Below are 19,711 nucleotides of genomic sequence, written 5' to 3'. Positions count from 1 at the left end.
GCTATTGAAGAAATGTTGCTTATTTAGTATTTAATAATAAAATACAAAATATAAGTCAGGTACTTTGTATGACTGTTAATAAATTACATCTGAGTAATTTCATGCAGGTGAAGATCGGCATTCAAGTGTGTGTTTTTTTGCATGTGGTGTGCACTCATTTATGACACCATTAAAAAAATATACTATGGTTTAGCATTTGCTGGAGTCATGACCTCTTTGAAGAGTTCAGAAGGAAGTGTTTTCAAAAGAAAATGTACAACTAATTTCTTCCACTCGGTGGTGTCCCCGACATTCCTTACACAAACAACATTCAACATCCAGAATAAACTACAAGATTTACATTGCAGTGTTTCCTCAGGAAAGATAAAAAATAGTTTGGTTATTTTTTGTTTAAAATACTTGAGCATCTCTCTATAACTATGGATTCAGAAATAAAAGGGAGAGTGAGAAAATACACATCTCTTTAAACATTGTGACATATCAGATCCATTAAGTTGGACTCAATGAGTAGCATCAGTTTTTCCTTGCTTCTGTGAAAGGGAAACTATGGATGCCACCCAAATTTTCATCTCTGCCTTCCATTTGCTGCCTTTTATTGCAAGCCTGGAATCAAACATACAACACGCAGATGTATGCTTTCACTGCAAAAATGATTAAAATACTAAACACACTTACCTGGGAATAATTACCATTAAGCTCAGTGTGGCTTACTTCTGAGTAGACATGCCTAGGAGAGCATATTTATCCACCAACCTAGATACATTAGGTTGTTTTAATGGGAAGAATTTGTCCACCATGAGCAGGAAATCCCACCACCACCACCACACAAACACGTATTAGGAAAACGTACTGGATATCAGCTAGCGCTAGGCAATAATGATACTATTCAGCAGGTTATACAAAAAGGAGAGAAGAGAAAGAGATAGCAGGCACTACCCCACCTGGAGATGCCTGGGGTTGTACCTGGGACCTTTGGCTGGGGCTCTACCATGGAGCCATATACCTTCCCCTCTTGATCCCTATGCAGTTTTAACATTTACATGAAACTGCTGAGTTAGGTGATCTGGGTATTTGGACTGCAGACTCACCAGTATGCATATGACACCTTATTCTAGCTCAATTATTCATCTGATCCTGGGGAGGCTGTGGCAATCCTGAACCAGTGTCTGGCAGGTGTGTGAGGCTCTGTGGGAAAAACAAACTGACATTTAATACTGACAAGACAGAAAGATGGTGTTAGATCAGAAACATGGTGTTCAGCCTTTCACTGATGGGGTTGTAGGTTTGCAGTCTTGTGGTGCTCCTTGATCCAGAAATTACCTTGCAGGCCCAGGTGGCCTCAGTGACATTCATGTTGGCAACCTTCAGTCTTGAAAGACTATGGTATCGCGCTCTGAAACGTGGTTGTGGAACAGCGTCTAGTGTGGCTGAAAAGGCCAATTTGAGAGTGACAATCCCTTCCACACTGGGAGCAAGTGAAGTCTGTCCCTGGTCTGTCTCCCTGGCTATGGGCCTTCCTTCTTTGCCTCTTAGCCTCAGACTGTTCGGTTTTCACCCTAAACCCCACGCACCCCGTGAGGTTAACGGACCGTGGCGAGGCAACACCTTACTGGCTGGGGATTGCCCAGCTTAAGGCGGGCGGTAGCTGCCCAATGAGATGCAATTATCTCTCCCAGCGTTGGAAGCAGCCCCTGGCATCATGCTCTACGCCAATCGAGCGAAGACTTATAACCGGTAAACTGCTGCTTCCCATGTTGTGCCGACGCCGTATGGCAAAGTTGGAGTGTCCTCTCCAGTGCGCGAAGCCTGGGTAAAGAAGGTATGGAGGATAGGCTGTTACCCATGCAGCAAATCCCCCCTCTCCACGTTGCTGGAATGGTCCAATGGAAAGGCAGAAGCCAATACGGTTGGTTCCAGCGGTGTCGCAGGAGTTGCCAGAGCGTGACTGTGTACAGCCACGAACTGCCTCAGGGACTCCGGCTCCTGATTTTACCCTTTTCCACAACTGGATGTAGCCACAAGGCAGTGGAGGTTTGGGATCAGAGTTTTCCTTCTCTTAGGTGAGCTGCCTTTCCAGGCTGACGAGGCTCATCTACCCGTTGGAGAGAGAGAGCAGTGTTCAGACACTGCTGAACAAACAGTTTTTCCTGATACCCACAAATCCCTCTCTTGCCCCTCCCCCCCCTGCATCCCATTTGTCTCTCCACTGCTCCCTCTTCAATTTCCAGATACCTCAGTGACAAGGAGCACATTTATCGGTTTTGGTGAATTCTCATGATTCACTGGCTGCATATGCAAACTTGGCTGGACTAAACTTGGTGCAGAACTGGAAGTTCCTATAAGCAAGCACATCAAGTGTATTTTATGCCAAACATTATGCTACCTGACATCATTATTACTCTAGCACTCCATCATTAGTACTTGGGTCTATGATCAGAAACCATGGCCTAGGCCAGAGGTTCTCCAACTGGGGCATTGTGACACCTCAGCCAGGGAAGCCCTGTCGCTGGCCCCTTAAGGGGTGGGCCAATTATGCTCCTGGGATCCGGTCATTGCCAGGGGAAAAGCTATTTTTCAACTTATGGGGGGGCAGTTATGTCCTCCCAGAGGGTGCAGGGAGCCTGCAACGCAAAAGAGTTGCAATCGCCTTTTTGAGCATTTCTGGGGCACAGGGAGTCACGTAGAGGGGGCTAAGGGTTCCCTGCACTTTAGAGAGGGTTGGTGCTGCCCCAGTAAGTTCAAACATAGCCCTTTTCCCCAGCAACAATAAAATCCTGGGAGCTCTGTCACTGACATTGCCCCACCCCCACAAACACAGCAGCCCAAACTCTACAAGAGAATTTGGGAATTGCTGCTGTCGGCTGTAGTGCTTTTGTAATGTAACAAGTACATCTCTCATTTTGTAAAAAAAAAAAAAAAAAAAAAAAGTTCCTTAAATTTTATTAATTTTAATAGAGAGGAAATACATAATCATAGCTACATATAGTATCAAACCATAACTTACAGCATACCATTCTTAGGAGGAGAACTAGCCAAGCTAACTGGTAGCTACAAGACAGTCATTCATTGTCCTGGAGGGGTACAAGAGTAATCACAGGATTTGGTGCCATGTTATATGCTGGTCTTTCCAGGATGAAAGAACCAATTTCAGCTGGTCTTCAGTTACAAGTGAGTTAAAATCTCCATGTGCTAGAAAATCTGGATATTGCCGAGTTCACTGTAAACTGACCTACTGGCCTACACCCACAACAGTTCAATGACACAACTATGGCTGTTTCTATGGCTATTTTGAGGAGCCCAGGAATTTGGATACTAGTATCCTGTGACAGTCACATATACCACATGATACCTTTGAGGTAAATGTGATTGTTTGGGCCCACTTTCAGTGAGATTAAAAACACATTAGACTACAACTGAAGACATTAATCTATAAAAAGAGTTGTATTTGAAAATAAACTGAACAATTCTCAGTACACAAGACCATACTGCCAGGAATCTTTGAACTTTATTTCATTTTATTAAGTAATTTAATCCAAGTATACACATGACTTCAACTTGCCCATCATTTGGAAAGAACCCAGAGCCATTTTTGACAGAAATGTATTTTTATTCCCAGAAGCACAGATATACCACTATTCAGTGTGGTTGTTCCGAAGACCTGGAAACTGAATTATTTGTTTTACTCACTAACTCCAGCTCACACTTAATGTAGTCCTCACATCTACAGCATATCTCTACACCACAGACTTTAACTAGTTTAACAGCTGTTCATTCTCTCTAAGGTGGGGGATACCTCTTGGTCTTGCAAAATGTGATTTTGTGGTTGTGGGAAGGTTAGGGATCTCTGGCAGAAAATAGTGAACACCTTAATCAAACCACAATTCCTGGGATTATTGGGGAGAAGCTGTAGGTTTCACATGAACACATACTGTACTCTTACAGTTCCTCTTGCTTGGGCTGAGGAAGTAATAATAACCCTGTTATGATTAAGCTTAACCTGAAAGGCCACAATCTAGCCCAGACTAGGAGCATATAAACTGTTTAAAAAAAATAGGCTCCAAAATGCTGAACTACAGCCAGATCCTGTAAATATAATGGTAGAGATTGTTTTTGCATGCTTCAACAAATATGCAAACAGAATGACAAATAGTCTGATTCCTTGCTTTTTCAGAACAGCCTTGGAAATGCCTTTGTGTGTTTTCTGTCATGACCACTTTTTATGAAAGAACACCATGTGTTTAGGGAGTCAGCACCTGATAATCACAGACAGTCCAACATAACTGATGAAATAAAGAGGCCCCCCCCACTCCCCAATATTCTTCAGAGCTTGTTCTCCACAAGCCAATGATAAAGCAACATGGGCTTAGGGCCCAATCCTGAGGTCTGCGCACAGCCTTACTGCCAGTGCGCACTGTCGCAAACGTACCAGAAGGCATGTTTGTGGGGCTTAGCACCGACCTAGCACCAGAACTAGCCCAGTGCGAGCAGGTAAGAAGCAGGATAGGACCAGTGAAGCTCGGCTCCCCCGGATCCAAAGTCCCGCGTTGAGCCTCTTGGCTCGATGCGGAACTCTGTTACTCTGTGCACGCTCGATAGCAGGCGCAGAATCAAGTAGCCCCACAGCAGGGCTACTTTCCTTAAGCGGGGGAAGGGGACGAAAATCCTCTTCTGAGGAGGTGGCAGTGGCTGGATGGCTGCAATGCGTTGGATGCTGCAACTGCCATTTTGGTGCCACGGCAGCCCCATGCTTTGGGCAGCTCAGGATTGGGCTATTAATTACATTTGATATTTACCTTACATTCTTGTGCTCTAATCTTCTGATATCCTTTTTGTATTCTTTTGCATAGCTGTCCAGCCAGCATAGGTAATTTATAGTAAAGTTTATAGTTAAAAACTCTCACTGCTTTGTGGGGTAGTATAGCCACTATATAAGATACCAATATTGCATATTTCAGTAAGATACGTGTATTACAGTGAGGGGTTTACATTAGTGGCATACAAATATGAGTCTCTAGTTAAGGGTACAAATAAATATTTCAAAGCCACAATTTAGAAGTAAAATATTGTGATATGCAGTACATGGAACAACATCTTGTGAACATGTTAGCAAGTTTGGAAGTATTACCACAAAACAAAGATAAAAGGCAAAAAAGCATGCTCACAACATATCTGCAAACAAGTACTTATGTTGCTGGAAAGCGGGGAGGTGGTAAAAAGGAGGGAAGCCGAAGGCCAGAGTGAGAGAGTGACAGCCTGGGAGCAGACCTGTGGAGGCTGGTGAACTGAAGCCAAGGCAGCCCTGGGTCTGGGGTTGCACAGGCTGTGCTGGGAAGCCCTGGAGAATGGGGGCCCGGTACACTGCTGCAAAGCCTACTGCCAAACTGGCAGCTACAGAGACCCAGCTGAAGACCTCGCTGACCACCCTTGCTGGAGCCTGTCCTTGTGCCCCACCCGCCTAAGAGTCAGTCTCTCTGTCTGCCCTTCCCTATCAAACTGGCTGTTGTTATTGGCCAGGTGTCAGAGTGATTGCTGGAACCCACCAGTTTTGGAATGGGGGCTGCTTATATCAAAGTGTCTTCTGCACTTGCCTCCAGTGCATGGAACACTACTGCGTTATCATCACATTAAACACACACACACACACACACACACACACACACACACACACACATACATATATATATATATATATATATATATATATATATATATATATATAATTCCCTGTTTAGTATTAAATCTAGTAAACACCCAAAAGACCTCTGCTGGAAAGTCAATTGCATCCCTTTCAATCAGGGTTCCTCCCCATCCCAAAACTTGTTGAGGATCCATTTAAGGATCACCATTTATGCAGCCTTATTCAAACAGATTCAGAAATGTTTTTTCATAATAAAACAAAACCTGTTTTTTATTTTAACTGAGAAGAGCCTGCTCAAGTAAAAAATTAAGAACTTTTCCTCTCAATACTTCCACTAACTGAGCACTCAATTCAATAGAATGACACTCCCTCATTAGAAACAGAAGTGTACAACAGCAAAATACTGTACTGTACAATGTGTGGGCCCCCTGCTGGGCAAAACAAAAAATACCCCAGCTGGATTAATTTATTTTATTTTGTATACCAGTGGTTCTCAAACCACGACCCACTTTTTAGAATGAGAATCTGTCAGGACTCACCACAAGTTATGTCATGACTGGAAGTGACATCATCAAGCAGGAAAATTTTTAACAATCCTAGGCTGCAATCGTACCCACTTACTATATTGTTAAAAGCATATACAGAATAAAAGTACAGATAAAAGATCTGTAACATTTCCCCTGTCACATACCATGGTAGCATCAAGTCTAATATATTAAAAATAAAATATTGAAATGAATGAATCCACCTGAAATTGGCTCGTGACCCACCTAGTGGGTCCCCTGATCATGGATTGGAGTATTGGGGAATTATTATGTGCTGGGGGCACTGGTGTGGAAAGTTAGTGCTTTTAGAACTTCTTCAGCTCATCCAGCTTTTGTTTTGCTGAACTAGCAGAGAGGTTGAGATTCAGTTCAGGTTATAAAACTGTAAAAAATACAGTTGTGTTCAAGGCCTGTTTGTTGTAATTTCCCTGCTATCAAACACAGCACTTTTGCAGTAATGAGGATGGGATTTGCTGAAAGATGAACAACCAACAGGAAGTAGCAGTCCATTTTGAAATGCTCCTGGAAACAGTTTGAAGACAATATAAGTTTGGAAACCTAGGCACAGCCAGTACTTAAAATGGTTGCTCTTGTACATACTGTACTATAGATATATCAGTCAGCCTGCTTCCTGGAATTCATATGCAGAGAGGCTTTTGTTTTGCCTTGAAGCAAACAAGCTAGATGGTCCTAAACAGAAATGAGCAGCTCTCTTGACTGTTTGCGTGGGCCCAGACATTTGCCATAGTAAGATCACTCACTGCACCTGCTTCACCCATAACATTTGATGAACTGAAACTCCATCCTCAACTCCTGCAGCTAGACAAAACTGCTATGGGCTGAAGAGGTCCTTAAAGCATTCACTAACAATGTGCCCAGGCATATGGGCATGTATCTTGCAGACAAGCAGGCTGAAGTCAGATGGCAGGCAGGCCAAAGGAGTGCAAAGAGAGCCGCACTCAGAAACAAATTTCTTAGATTAAGGGAAAGCAGCAGATCTAGGAGCTTTGTTTCAGAGAATGGCATTGGACTGGTCCTCTGATACTTCTGGCTACAAGGGCCAGAAAGTTTCTGTGCTGCTGTGCAAATGACCCAGCTGAAACTGGGGAGTTCCCTATGCTCCAACCTATTAATCAAGGACTATCCATATCTATGATAGCTGCCCTTGGAAAAGCATTGTTCTATTTTGCCTTTGGAGGATATGTTGGGGCTACCTTTTAAAACATACAGTTAGGTCCCTGTATCCACTGATCCAGTATCGGTGGATTCAATTATCTGAGGATCTGGAGTGGGCCATACACCCCCTCACCCATTACAAGTACCTTTTATTTTTGTAATTGTGCTTACAGCACAAGTGTTTCCTCCTTTACATTCTTGCTAAACTGAAGAACTGAACACACAGGCTAGTTGCCTGCAAGCTAGAAAGCAACTAACTGAATGTTAACAGGAGGCAGGAACTCCTGCTTCCTGTTTTCGTCTGGTCTCTGTAGCGGGCAGGCATGCACATTCAGTTCTATTGAGCAAGAATGTAAAGGAAGAAACACTTGTGCTTTTAGCATGACTACGAAAATAACTACATGGACTACTAGTCCAACCAAATACAGGTGAAAGCTCATAATAGAGCCTACTCAGTGGTGAAGGCAATAAAGAAGAATTTTTCTCCCTCACCACTGCATACATGGAGAGCCATCCAGCTCAGCTGTTCCAGACTGTCCAAGGCTTGCTTTAACTTGGTTGCTTGCTGTGATCCATTTGCTCAGCACTTTCTGGATCAAATTCTTTGCATCCATCATGACTTGAACTCCACACTATTACGTCCGGTCAAGGTCCCAAATTGGTCCTGTTATTTTGGTTTCCTTTCAGCTTGTTCAACCTGAGGATATAGCAGGATGCTTTGCAGTGTGATACCATCAACCTTCCCGTTCATCCCTTGCACAGCTTGGCTTATTAGATCTGCTCAGGGGAACCTTGGCAAGTAGACAGGGAGGGTGATAAACAGAAGTGGGAGAAAATGGTTTTATTCTTTCATGGATTTCAGTGTTTTTCAAAAATGAGAAGTGCAGAAAGCAATGTTATGTCTTTATTCCATTTTTATAAATTATAATCACTTTAAAAGTGTACTAGGTAGGTGATATAGGTTGCATAGTATCAACAGATGAAGCCACAGTCATTACCAATATGCAAAAGTGTTAGAAAACAGTTTTATTTATTTGCAGATTTGGTTTTTCTAACTGCTTTTTTGCGTTTTTTCAAAAATGACAAATGCAGAAAACAGTGTTATGTGTTTTTATTTTGTTATTATCAAAAAAATCCATCTCTAGTGATAAATTCATCTTTGACAGAGAGGGTATTGCCACCAGTGTTGAAATTGATGGGGGGGGGGGTCCCCCTGAAGAAATACTCTCTAGACTCCACCATGTTGGATAATTACCGGACATTATGGGCAGGAGGTCTGGTCTAGAGGGTAGAGCCTCCATTTGCCTGAAGATTAACATCCACAAGGTCGCCAGTTCGAGGCCACCGGCACCGTGCGACCTTGGAGCAGCTGACAAGCTGCAGCTGAGCTGTTCCATCTGCTCGGAGCGTGGGAGGATGGAGGCCAGAATGTTAAACCAGATCGGAGTGTAACATCTTGAATATGTAGTGGTTCTTGAAAGAGAGAACCTTCTTTCAATTTGTAAAAATCCCTGCGTGGATTTAATAAGCCTGCCTGTGTAAACCGCCTTGAATAAAGTCTTGAATAAAGACCAAGAAAGGCGGTATATAAATACTGTGTATTATTATTATTTATTACCAAACCTCCTCTTTGAGGGCAAGGCACTGGAGTGGGTGGTGGTTTCTCAGCTCCAAGGGGTCCTGGATGAAACAGATTACCTGGACCCTTTCAATCCAGCTTCAGACCAGGCTTCAGGATAGAAATAGCTTTGGTTGCCTTGGTGGATAATCTATAGTGAGAGCTAGACAGGGTAAGTGTGTCCTCTCAGCAGATTTCAATGTATCAACCATGGTGTCTTTCTGCATCAGTTGGCCAGGTTGGGGATTGGAAGCATTGTTTTGCAGTGGCTCTTGTCCTTCCTGGCTGACAGATTTCAGAAGGTATTACTGGGGGGTGGAACTGTTTGGCAACCTCCCCTTTGGCATATGGGGTGTCACAAGGTTCTATTTTATCCCCCATGCTATTTAACATCTGCATAAAACAGCTGGGAGAGATCTGTCAGGGTTAGAAAACAACCTGGGGAAATTTGGCCTGGATAAGGTAGGGCCCAAGCTGTGTAAAATGCTGAATCACCAAGAGTCAGGTGGAAAGAGAGCTCACTAATTGAAACAGGTGTTGAGCTAGCATCAGGAGGAGGAGACACCACCCTTCCTAATTCATGCACAGTGCTTTAAAAGGACTGCAAGAGCCCTCATGTGTGGGAAGGCAGGTGGTCATGTATGTAGCACATTGTGCTGTCTTTGCTATGCTGCTGTTATATCCCTTACCTTATAAATACAGACTGAAATAATGAAGGATTTATGTCTGAAGTGCTCTTTGTGTGGGCTGAGTCTTTGAGGCTGCATTCTGCAGGCAGCAACAGATAAGAAGCTGCTCCTTCCTCAATAAGATTGTCCAGAGTTTTGGAATTGTATATCACCAATATGTGGATGATACCCTGCTGTATCTGTGTCATTTAATTCCAAGAAGGCTGTACAAATCTATCTCAATCACAAACTGGAGTGGGTCGCGATCATTATTGTTAGACATTCCAAGTCTTGGGTAACCCTGCAGAGGTGTCCACGGGCTCCCCGCACCCTCTGGGAAACCAACACTGCCTCTGGTATGTACAGAAAAAAAACTTTCATCCCTGGCAGCAACACAATCCTGGTGATCACATCACTGACTTTGCTATTGCCCTGTCCCTTAAGGAGTTAGAGACTGGGCTTCCCTGGCTGGAGCATTGCAACACCCCACTTTAGGAACCTCTGCTATATGGAACACAGTTGTGTGGGTGTAATGGGCAATGTAGTGAGGTAGTTTAGTATAGGGGTTAATGAACTGAACTGCAAATCAGGAAAAGTCCTGGAGAAGTCCTGAACTGAACTGCAAATCAGGACTTCTCCAGTTTGTATCTGAATCTGGCTTTTGCCATGTATTCACTAGATGGCCTTAGGCAGGTCACACTCTCTCAGCCTCAGCACCCCAGATACAAAATGGGGACAGTAATACTTAACTTACGGAGTTGTTTTAAGGATTGCAACAAGATAATATGTGTGAAGCATATAACACACTCACACACTCACACTTTTCATCTTTGAAAAGGTCAACAGGTATGTAGATGCAGGAGAACCCATGGACATTATATACCTGGACTTTCAGAAGGCATTCAACAGAAGGCATCCCTCACCAAAGGCTACTGAAAAAACTCCACAGTCAGGGAATTAGAGGACAGGTCCTCTCATGGATTGAGAACTGGTTGAAGACCAGGAAACAGAGAGTGCATGTCAATGGGCAATTTTCAAAATGGAGAGAAGTGAAAAGCGGTGTGCCCCAAGGGTCTGTCCTGGGACCGGTGCTTTTCAACCTCTTCATAAGTGACCTGGAGACAGGGTTGAGCAGTGAGGTGGCTAAGTTTGCAGACGACACCAAACATTTCCAAGTGGTGAAGACCAGAAGTGATTGTGAGGAGCTCCAGAAGGATCTCTCCAAACTGGCAGAATGGGCAGCAAAATGGCAGATGCGCTTCAATGTCAGTAAGTGTAAAGTCATGCACATTGGGGCAAAAAAACAAAACTTCACATATAGGCACAGACATAGCTGTCTGTGACAGATCAGGAGAGAGATCTTGGAGTGGTGGTGGACAACTCAATGAAAGTGTCAACCAATGTGCAACGGCAGTGAAGAAGGCCAATTCTATGTTTGGGATCATTAGAAAAGGTATTGAGAACAAAACAGCTAATATTATAATGCCATTGTACAATCAATGGTAAGGCCACACCTGGAGTATTGTGTCCAGTTCTGGTTGCCACATCTCAAAAAAGACATAGTGGAAATGGAAAAGGTGCAAAAGAGAGTGACTAAGATGATTACTGGGCTGGGGCACCTTCCTTATGAGGAAAGGCTATGGAGTTTGGGTCTCTTCAGCCTAGAAAAGAGACGTCTAAGAGGGGATATGATTGAGACACAAAATTATGCATGGGAAGGATAAAGTGGATAGAGAGATGCTCTTTACACTCTCACATAACACCAGAAACAGGGGACATTCACTAAAATTGAGTGTTGGGAGAGTTAGGACAGACAAAAGAAAATATTTCTTTACTCAGCATGTGTTTGGTCTGTGAAACTCCTTGCCGCAGGATGTGGTGACAGCATCTGACCTGGATGCCTTTAAAAGCATCTGACCTGGACACGTTTCTGGAGGAAAAATCCATTACGGGTTACAAGCCATGATGTGTATGTGCAACCTCCTGATTTTAGAAATGGGCTATGTCAGAATGCCAGATGCAAGGGAGGGCACCAGGATGAGGTCTCTTGTTATCTGGTGTGCTCCCTGGGGCATTTGGTGGGCCACTGTGAGTCCAGCTGGACTAGATGGGCCTATGGCCTGATCTAGTGGGGCTATTCTTATGTTCTTATAGCCCAATCCTAGGCATGTCTACTCAGAAGTAAGTGCCTTTACAGTCAATGGGGCTTACTCCTAAGAAAGTGTGGATAGGATTGGGCTGTCAGAAGGCGATGTGCAGATGCTTAATATCAATCATGTCAGAAAAGACCCTGAGGCCTTCCAGTTCATTCTTCGGCCACAAGACAGGGTCATCCCTATACCACCACCCCACAGTGTGTATAGTGGGCATGTGTATCGCAGAAAAGTACTTGCATAGCAAAAGCAAGGCAGCCTAGTCACATGCCATAGATTAAACATTTAAAAACCATAGCCAATAAATAATTGTTAAATGAAAGAATCATCTTTTAATAAAAAAATGAATTAAATTTAAATAAATGTGCATATTATCAAAACCACTGTACAGGTACTTTTAATATATTGAATTTACTATTTAATTACCAGAATCTTCTACTGGCTGTCTAAGAAAAGTCTTTCTTCCTTTTTTCTACTACAATAACCATCCTCAAAAAAAGAAATAAATATTTACTTTCAAACCACTTTTATTAATACGTGCTGCAATACTATGTCGTTGTTGGCATCCTTCAGTCTCGGAAGACTATGGTGTCACGCTCTGAATGGTGGTTCTGGAACAGAGTGTCCTCTCCAGTGTGCGAAGCCTGGGTAAAGTAGGTATGGAGGATAGGCTGTTACCCATGCAGCAAATCCCCCCTGTCCACGTCGCTGAAATGGTCCAATGGAAAGGCAGAGGCCAATACGGTTGATTCCAGCGGCCTCGCAGGAGTTGCCAGAACGTGACTGTGTTCAGCCATGAACTGCCTCAGGGACTCTGGCTCCTGATTTTGCCTCGAGGTTGACTCCTGAAGCCTTTTCCATAACTGGATGTAGCCACAAGGCAGTGGAGGTTTGGGGTCGGAGTTTTCCTTCTCTCAGATGAGCTGCCTTACCAGGCTGATGAGTCCCATCGACCCGATACTATGTGCTGCAAACAAAACCAGTGAATAAGCTATTAATTAAAAGTTCCCTTCCCCCAGTGTGTGCTGGATACTGCATTTTTGGCACTGCGAGAGCCTCGTGTGCTGGGCAGTTCAGGATTGGGCTGCCCATCCCTGATACTATCAACTTGGTACAAATTCAATGCTATTGCAAGAGCATTAGGAGAGCATTGTTGGGGGAAAGCATAATTTGAAAATTGTTATTTTCAAGGCTGTGACAACAGGCCACTATGAAATATCTCCCTTTAACTGGACAAAGTGCAATAATTTGTGACTTTTTCCCATACTGTATATGTCCTATTACATCTGAGGTGTTATTATGAATCAGTTCATGCTTTCTTATTATGTCGCTGTAGGCATCCTTTTGATGCTATGAAATAAATGCAGTGAACTGATAATAAGATTGTTTATGAACAAAAACATCTCCTCATTGCATAATTGTATTTGTATCACACTAACACTTTACAAGCACATAAAGGACCTTGAATTTTGATCACCTTCAAGAAAAGGAATACCCTCTTTTTATTTTTATTTATTTATTACAGTATTTATATACCATCTTTCTCATAGATTCAAGGTGGTTTACATAGGCAGAACCCTTTTTTTTCAAATGGGGTTTTTACAAGTGTTATTCTATGAGAGAATCCCATAGAAACTTCTCCAGATGTTTCCCGTCATAGTTCAGTCACCATTCTGGCTGTAACTCTAGCCTTCTATGCTCCCACAGGCAGCCGCAAATCAAGTCTCAGGCTGGTTCTCAAGATGTTATCCATCTCTTGCCAGTTGACTCCTCTACACTCACACTCCTCCACATGCCTCTGCTAAGCTACATCAGCTGCATTCCAGTTGCCCATCCAAGGCCAGAAGCTGATCCTGCTTATCTTCTTCAGTCAAGGCAGCAGCAGACATCCTGCCCTTCATTGCAATATTGCTTTCCAGTTGTGTTCAGGAGGTGTTTGAAGGCGCGCAGAGGTCATGCCCAATCTTCACATGCCTCAGAACATGTCCCAGAGCTTCTGAGACATACTCAGAAGCCTCTGGGATGTGGCCTCCCCACAGCTCAGAACACCTTTGGACACAACCAGAAGGCACTTCCAGTTGCATCTGGAGATCCTCCAAGGGAGCCCCCCGTAGATCTCATTATCAGTGGATTCAGTGTCTGGGAACAGAACCCTCATGGATACCGAGGTTCCACCTGTACTAGTTATGCCAATCTCTCTCCTGCCTGCCTCCTGCCTCTGGGGTTTCCTTTCTGAAGCATATGCCAGAGTGCCTATGCCAGAACATAAGAACAGCCCCGCTGGATCAGGCCCTAGGCCCATCTAGTCCAGCTTCCTGTATCTCACAGTGGCCCACCAAATGCCCCAGGGAGCACACCAGATAACAAGAGACCTCATCCTGGTGCCCTCCCTTGCATTGGCATTCTGACATAGCCCATTTGGCAGGCTGACTTGCAGCGTACAGCTGATACTCAGGGTGCCCTGTGGGTGGGGTTCTGTGGGCGCAATGGTGTCTAGTACACAGTAGCATGTGTGTGCAGTGCTTTGGCTGCCTGCCTGAGGAAATGGCGGCCGTGGAGCTTAGCAGCAATCTTCCCTGGTCTCATCTTCCCTCAGCCTTGTAGTTTAGTGTCAGCTTGGTCATCTGTGGATCTCTAGTAGGTTACATTGTGTCCCAGGGGTTTCCTCCTGGCATATGTGTATGGGATCATGGGCCCTCTGTGGCATAGACCTCTGGCTTCGCTGGTTTTGCCAGGCCGTGCCTTTTCACTTGCTTCCATGGGGGTGGGAATCATGAGAATCATTGCTTCATGAGAATGGGCTTGGCAGCCAGCTTTGCAATTCAGTGGATGGGTCTAGGGGTGCATCTGTGTGGTGTTTTTTAGTGTCTAGGGCAGCAATTTTCAACCTTTTTCATCTCATGGCACACTGACAAGGCACAAAAATTGTCAAGGCACACCATCAGATTTTTGGCAATTGATAAGGGTACACCATGCTGCCAGTGGGGGGGCTCACATCCCCCATTGACCCTACTAATAAATGACCTTCTCCCAAATTCCTGTGGCACAACTGTGGACCACTCGTGGCACACCATTTGTACTCTATTATGAAGCTTTGTAAACCACCTTGGGCATTTGCTTTGGCATGGGAAAAGCAGGATATAAATCTCTCAGATAAATAAATGTTCACACCTGTGTGATGTTGGCATAGCATTCAGATAGTATTGGGCCTTTGTGCAATCCTTTACCTTGTGCTTGCTCCCAAGTATCACAAACATGCCATAAAGCACAATTGCAGCTACTTGGGAGCAGGCTGGGCCAGGCTGGATGAATGTGCGCTGGGCCAGCAGAGACCCGCACAGGGGGTGTGTCAGATTGTTGGCATCCCAGGCTTGAGGTTGTTAGTAGCCAGGATGTGGCAGGAGGTTCTGATATCTGGGCCTGGTGTGAAGCAACCAGCAAGGCAGCACAGCTGATGCAATCAACTGTGCCTGCTGCAAGTGGGAGTCACGTGACTTGGGGAGAGATGACTACTGAGTCACATAGGCTATGGAGGAATGGTGCAATGCACCACTGGACAGCTAATCAGAGTGGCTCATAAGACTGTCTTGTGACTATGAGGTCACCCTACTCTGATTGGCTGGCCCCAGTATATATGGGGCAAGCACAGACGTTTCTGTGTGCTGCTGGTTTGTGTACTGATTTTGGACTGCCTTCTCGTGACTGTGACCTGCTGTATCCCTGACTTCTGGACTGTTTGACTGACTACTCTTCTGCCTGCTCCTATTACCAATATATGCTTCTGCAACAAACAAACCTGTGTCTGCTTCTTTGGCTCTGTTTGGGATCATCTGCTTCTTTTGCTATCTCCCTACGCTCCCATGCCATTCTGCTATTGGGAAAGCAAGGGCTGTCCTCCCCTGCTGACCTGACAGGGTGAGAAAGGGCGGAGGCAGGGAGGAGGCATTTCTGAGTGGGGGCAGGGTGGCCCAGGGAATGGATCAGGGAGGGGCCGGGAGGGGATGGGGCTGGCCATGGTGGCACTGATCAGATCCCAACACCCATCCCTGGCTGCTTGGGCTGCTCAGATTTGCACCTGCCAAATCACTGGCACAGATCTGAGTAGCCCCATAGGGCTGCCTGCAGCGTTGCTTGGGGTAAGGGACTGAAATCCCGCTACTCCAAGTTGTGCCCCAGGCCTAACCAAACCTGTGCTGGATACAACACAGGCCAGTCTGCCTGCTTGTTCCAGCGCAGGTTAGGATTGTGCCCTAAAGTAGATATAATCAATCTGAAAATGATAATTTCTTGGCATATCAAATTCAGAAATGCACACTATATTTTTTGTACACAGTATTATTCTTGACACCAAAATTAAAAATGTACATAGTATTTTTTCTGTGTGAGCAAGCCTAAATATTTCACTTTGTTTTGGAAATTACTTTTCAAATTATTTCTCATTAATCATTTACTTAGTTGATTTACTGAGATGAGAAACGATGTAAAAATTCATGATAGTCGCTTAAGCAGAATATGAGGGTAGACTGTTTCCCAGGGAAGCTATATGAGGACAGGCGTCATGGTTAATTCAAATGAATGTACATCTATAAAATTTATTTTTACACTTCTAATCATCCTTTATTAATTATGCCTTTTGTTTTATTAGCAATAGTATTGACTGTTCTATTCATAAAATGTTTATAAATGCAAAATGTACGTTCCTTTCTTTCCTGCTTCGGAAAAATAAACATTTTTGCAAGCTTTATAATTTTTTTAAATTCTTTATGGTATGTGTGGTGATGTTTGGTTTCACAACATGCATAATTAATTACCAGCAATGACATCAAGGGAACCATTTTCTCTTGGTGATTTAATATGTATAAATTAATGATGAGAAATACAAATATGCCAGATTGTCTATGGATAAAAATAATTGGTAGTTTTATTTTAGAGAAATAATGCATGGAAAAATATATGCATTATTCACAATAACAGTTTGCTTTCAAAACATGCTTCATTACTGAAAATGAGGAAGCCTTTTTTGTTTTTGCAGGTTGAGCAGATTTTCTGCTAATTTCAATTCTTCTCCATAATAACCAGTTTCTGACAATGAATTTACTACAATAAAGCTGATATTATTCACAGGACCATCCTATCCTGGCCTGGCCCAGAATGTGCAGTGACCCTGGCGCAGACTCTGCTGCATGCTGAGGGTCACCTGGGGACCAGGCAGTGACACAGGAGTAAATTAAAAAAAAAACAACATTTTTACTCACCCACTCCACCACTGCATTGTTCCCCATGGGCCTAGTTGGCTCTGCACCAGCTCTTTGGCATAAATCAGAGCAGGCTGGGGGCACAGGATATCAACGCTGCTGCTGCCGCCAATATCTGCCCCCATGCCACCCTTGAATGTCCCGGCTGGTCCCAATCCTCACCCCAGTTCTCCTCTGGAATGCCCTTCCACTGACTCATCTGTTCTAGTGGGGGACTCTGGAGCTCATTTGGTGTGTGCCTGTAACAGCCAGACCTGTTGCATTCATGGCCCTGGTGTATGCGCCGTCTCAGTGGCTGCTGCTCCAGTGGCCTGGACCTGGTGCTGACGGAACATGAGTTCCATCAGCACAAGGCCCAGATAGGATTGGGCCATCAGTCTCATAGGCTGCAATCCTGTGCACACCTTCCTGGAAGTAAGTCCCACTGAACACAGTGGGGCTTTGTTCTGAGAAGACATGACTAGGCTTGATAACATCCAAAGGTCGCCAGTTCGAGGCAACTGGCAGCTCCGTGAATGGTGAGACCTTGAAGCAGCTGACAAGCTGAGCAATTCCACCTGCTCTTTGGTGTAAGCGAAGAAGCCCCTTGGCTACCCTTCAAGTGAGAGATGAAGGAGCTGCTTGTCAGCCAGCATGGGAGGCAACTGGGGACCAGAGAAATACCAGACCATGAAAGGTCCGTCTGAAATGTTGTGCAGTTCTTGAAAGATAGAACCTTTCTGTTATTGTAAAAAACCCCTCGGGGGTTTAGAGACAGCTTGCCTATGTGAACCGCCTTGAATAAAGTCAGAGGAGTAATCCGATGACCAGAAAGACGGTATATAAATGCCAGTATTAATTATTATTATTAGGCTTGCGCTGATAGAGCAATATAGGCTCCAGAGATGACCAAGACCAAACCCAAGAGAGAACTTTTCTTGATTCAATAGTATGGCAGCTGCAGTGCTGGGAAGCAAACATTTTCTTCTTGGCCCCCACCACCTTTACTTTTGTCATTCCTGATTCACTGAAATAAAAATAAAACTTAGGTGAAATGAAAAAATACAAATTGCATACATTGTATTAAATAAAGTAATTAATTATCATTCCATTGCCCTTAACAATACTTCCAATTTTAAAATTCTGATCAAATTTAACAGCCTCTTTTCTTCTTGTCCTTTCTGTATGCCAACATTGTATACCTCCTGTATTAAACCAGCCCTCCACCACCACAAGCTTTTCTTCAGCACGTGGCATGTCGACTCAGAAGTTAAATCTTATTAAATTCAATGGGATTCCCAGGGAAGTGTGTCTAGGACAGCAGTTCTAATCTGGTATTGGAGGATGAAGATCTTAAGAATTCTCAGGCAATTGAACCAGACAGGGATTTTCATGGATCCAGAGAATACCCAGTGGGGAAGAGATCTCAGTCATTATACAGAATAGAACAGTTATTTTTCTTGTAATTACCAGATACTATCTTAAACACTTACCTTGGCTACAAACTCTTAAATCTTCTTAATTCTTTCTATTTTTTACAAGTGTCCCTGTAAATCTCCATACATGGGCCACTAGTCTTCTTGTCACACATTATCTTTGGAGATTCAGATTTGGTTTTAACTGCAGCTTTCATGTGGATTAATTCCAAATTAATCCTCTTCCCTCCAATATTCTTCAATCTCTCCCAGCAAAATAGGATCTTGTCCCTCTCAAAGGGATGCAAGTCTGTGAACAGAAAGGAGGTGCACTGGGAGGTTCCGGAGGGGATAGTATCCTGGTGTATATTGCTTGCTCGGATATACACCTCCTCCTGCCTTCACACCTCCTGCCCTCCCCCAGTCAACCTAGGAATGCCCTCCTCTGATCGTAAAACAACCCCCACCACCACCAATGCACCTGAACTGGCAAAGCCTATCCCAGCCGTTCCCATGTGTAAGGTGCTGCTTGCCATCTCTGGCAGTGACCTGAATGCGTGCAGCAATGTGCTCTGACGCAATGGTGTTTGCAACAACATAAAGCATGTTCCACTGCCAGAATATTCACTCCGGCAATGGACCCTGGGCTCCGGCATAGGATTGGGCTATAAAATGCACTGGATGACTGAGAATGATTTCAGTAAAGATAGAATTATTCCTCCTTTTGCTGTTTGTTGTTGGTGGTTAAAACCCTTGAGAGTATCTGCCACTCAGTGTAGAATAGATAATACTGAGCTAACTGGACTAATGGGCAAACTCAGTGTAAGGCAGTTTCCTACATGGTATGGCACTCTTTACTCTTTCAGAATCCAAGCGAACACGCAAGAAACTATGTTATGCCGTATTGCCAAATTGCCTTTCCAAGCTGGTTCTAGATAACTTACACCCACTTTAAGCTAATTGTTCCCCAGGCTCAAACACGGCTAGCTCTAGCAACATACAAACTACCACTGTACTCCAGCTCCAAAGGGAAGTTCCAAGGATCCCTCCTCGCAGTTCTCACAGCAGCAGCTCTTCTAGGTGCAGCAGCACCCCCTCAGCTCTCCACCACTCAGTAGTCTCCATTCAGCTAGTTTGCCAGGCAGTCAGTCCATTAGCCAGTTAGCTAGTCCATCAGTCAGTCTACCAGTGCGTTGTCCATCCACCAGTCCACCCATCAGTGTGCATCAGTTTGTTAGTCTGCCTGCCACTCCACTGGTCCATC

Source organism: Tiliqua scincoides, chromosome 1 (assembly GCF_035046505.1).
Source record: "Tiliqua scincoides isolate rTilSci1 chromosome 1, rTilSci1.hap2, whole genome shotgun sequence".
Classification (NCBI taxonomy): domain Eukaryota; kingdom Metazoa; phylum Chordata; class Lepidosauria; order Squamata; family Scincidae; genus Tiliqua; species Tiliqua scincoides.
The sequence above is the reverse complement of the archived record's forward strand: the minus strand, read 5'-3'. Positions refer to the sequence as shown.